The 3,620-nt window shown below is 38.4% G+C and overlaps 1 pseudogene; it reads right to left on the reverse strand.

Moving 5' to 3' along the window:
• Positions 1 to 1,122: 1,122 nt before the first annotated feature.
• LOC102993496 (major facilitator superfamily domain-containing protein 1-like) lies at positions 1,123 to 2,592 on the reverse strand (annotated as a pseudogene).
• Positions 2,593 to 3,620: the final 1,028 nt, after the last annotated feature.

Here is a 3,620-nt window from a genome sequence, read left to right on the forward strand (position 1 = left end):
ATATTTTTGAATTCTCTCAGGTATACACCTAGGAGTAGAATTGCTGGATCATATGGTAACTCTATGTTTAACTTTTTGAGGAACTGCCAGACTGCTTTTCAGAGCAGCTGCGTGATTTTACATTTCCATCAGCAATGTAGGAGGGTTCCAGTTTTTCCGCATTATGGTCGATACTTGTTTATATTTTTGACCAGTCACCTAGTGAGTGTAAAGTGGGATCTCATTGGGGTTTTGAGCTGCATTTCCATAATGACTCAAGACAGCATGTGCTTGTTGTCCATTTGTATATCTTCTTTGGAAAAATGTCTTAGTCCTTTGCTCATTTTTTACTTGGATTGTCTTTTTGTCATTGAGGCGTTCTTTGGATATTAAACCCTTATCAGATGTGTGTTTTGGAAATGCTTTCCCCCATTCCGTGGTTTGTCTTTTCACTCTTCTGATAGTGTATCTTTTGTTTTTTCTTTTGCAATATTTGTTTATCCTTGTAGATATGCAATTATCATAATTTACAGGACTTTTTTTAGTAATTAATTGGACTATAAGAAAAACCATACAGAAAGTTTGTACCACAAAATTATGTCCCTAGGGATTAGGGTCCTCAGTAACAGAAATAAAGAAGCTCAGAAGGGTCACTGCTCAGCAACCTCTGGTAACTAAAGAGAGCAGAACACAATCTGCTATTTGTGGAAATGAGACTTCATAAAAATATCTTTCAAATATTGCCTATTACAAAAGGGAATGCCTATTAAAATGCCATTGTTTATTCTATATAAAATATCCTTTCTACCCCCTCAAAAATTTTTTTTTTTGCTTTAAGATAAAGAAAAGGCCATATTCCTGATACACTTTGTGAAAATTATCTCAGTACAAGATCCAAAGATTTCCATTATTTACTGTCCTTACTCAAAATCACCTGCATGTACCAGATGCAGTTTTCTAAACTTCATCATTGATGAGCCTATTCCAAAGCAGAATTCTTCAGCAATCCAAAAGACACAGGCTAAAATAGCCCTCACAGTTATACTTTAAAATAGATGTATTCAAAATATAAATATAATAAGTCTCCAGACCATTATTTTTCCTAACGACTAAACTCTAAATTAAAAAAAAAAAAAATGGAAGTTTTCAAACCAATGATGTGTGCAGCCCATTCTCATGACACAGTCATTTAAACTTCTCATTCTGCATGAGAAAGTTTTATTTCTTCCCTTTGTCTTGCAGAATAATTTAGGTTCCCACCTTGGGCACGATTCACCAAGTAGAGTAAGACCACAGATAAAAGTGAGAAAGAAACACAGGCAATGAAGAAAACTTCTAAAAACAGATATCCCCAAGTATCCAATATCATGCCAACAATGATGGAACTGACTGCCAACCCAAGATTCTGAATGGACTGCATGAAACCATATGCAGTTCCCAGTTGATGTTTGGGAACTACAAATGCCACCACTGGCCACAATGCACAGGCAAGCAATGAGTAGAGAGTCCCAGGAGACATATAGCAATCCAAGGGTTCCACAGCCTGAAGGCCAGCATCGTGTGGGAAGCAAGAGTGGTCACCACTGCACACAGAACCCAGATGATGTTCTTTCCTGTTTTATCCACCAGAAGCCCAAATATTGCGGACATGGGAGCTGGTTACATATACAATACAGTTAATAGCACTCGCTGCCTGGGAGGAAAAGCCAAATTTCTCTGTAAAGAAACCTTTCCCAAGTCCAATGAAAGGGAACACAGCAACATAATAGCAGACACAGATGATAAATATGAGCCACAGGGGTAAGGAGAAGTCCTTCACGTCAGTTAACTTTATAACTGCAGCTGTTTTTTCCTTGTTCTTTATGAAGGGTTCTTTCTGCTCTCTGATCCAAGTAAGCAAGGGCCAAGGCACAGACTAGTGAAAGAATACATGTTATACCCCCGATCATAAGTGTGACCCCAAGGGTTGTGTGACCAGCAGAACCCAATGAAGCTTCAACCTTAGAATACAGCCATCCCATGAGGTTCATGTTTACTATACTTCCAATGCTAGCCATGCTAAGTTGGAGTCCAAACACCAAGTTTAATTCTTTGCCTTTAAACCAACTCGCAGCATATGTATTCTCGGCAACTGCTAAGGACTCCCCACCAATCCCAAACACAAACCTTCCAAATTCCATCAGCCAAAAAGCGTGAAATATTCCACCCAGAGCAAAAACAACCTGTCCAACGCAAACAAAGCAACTAAACATAACGGCGCCCCGTCGTATTCCAAATACGCAGTCTATCAAAAAGCCACCAAAGAAACACAAAACTACATTGGGCCAAGAATACCAGGCATACAGCATCATGAATTTCGTGGTATTCACCTGAATATCCCGTTTAACCTGAGCCTGAAGGGCAGCAGGATAATCATAGCAAAAATAGCTGCCGAAACCGAGGAACCACATCAGCAACAGCACCCAAAGCTGGTGCGCCAGGGGACTGGGGTCGCAGAGGGCCGGCAGCGCCCCGGGGGCAAGGGGAGGTAACGGGGGCGCCTCTGCTGGTGTCCTTGGGGCCGCCAGGCAGCAGCGCCCTCACTTCCTCATCCTCTTCCTCCATCGGGCCAACGGGAGACCGAGAGACGACAGTGACTCCTGATAGTGTGCTTTTGATACACAGAAATTTTTCATTTTAGTGAAGTTCAACTTATCTAATTTTGTTGCCTGTACTTTTGGTTTCATGTTTAAGAAACCGTTGCCAAATCTAAGGTCGTGAGGGTTTGCCCCTATATTTTCTTCTAAGAGTTTTATAGTTTTAGTTCTTTATTAATTGAAATATAGTTGATGTACAATGTAGTGTTAGTTTTAGTTGTACAGCAAAGTGATTCAGTTATACATATATCTATTCTTTTTCATATTCATTCTGTTATATTATTACAAGATACTGAGTATAATTCTCTGTGCTGTACGGTAGGTCCTTATTGATTATATATTTTTTATATATAGTAGTGTGTATATGTTAATCCCGAACTCCTAATTTATCCCTCTCCCCCTTCCCCTTTGGTAGCCATAAGTTTGTTTTCTGTGCCTGAGTTATTACTCAGCCATAAAAAAGAATGAAATAATGCCATTTGTAGCAACATGGATGAACCTAGAGATGATCATACTGAGTGAAGTAAGCCAGGCAGAGAAAGACAAATATCATATATCACTTATATGTGGAATCTTAAAAAATGATACAAATGAACTTATTTATAGTTTCAGTTCTTAAATTTAAGTATTTGATCCACTTTGTGTTAATTTTTATATATTCTGAGTTAGAGGTTCAACCTTATTCTTTTGTATGTGGATATCCAGTTGTCCCAACATCACTTATTGAAGAGACTATTCTTTCCCTATTGAATAGACTTGGTACCATTGTCAAAAACTATCAATGCATGAATTTATTACTAGACTCCATTGATTTATATGTCTGTCTTTATGCCAGTACTACCCTGTCTTGATTACTGTATCTTTGTAGTAAGTTTGAAATCAGGAAGTATGAGTCCTCCAACTTTATTTCACATATAGCTTTTAATTAATGATTTATAACCACCAGACTTTCATTCTTTTTCTCCAGAGCATAAATTCTCAGAAACTGCTCTAATTATATTTTTC

Source organism: Physeter macrocephalus, chromosome 6, assembly GCF_002837175.3.
Source record: "Physeter macrocephalus isolate SW-GA chromosome 6, ASM283717v5, whole genome shotgun sequence".
NCBI lineage: Eukaryota > Metazoa > Chordata > Mammalia > Artiodactyla > Physeteridae > Physeter > Physeter macrocephalus.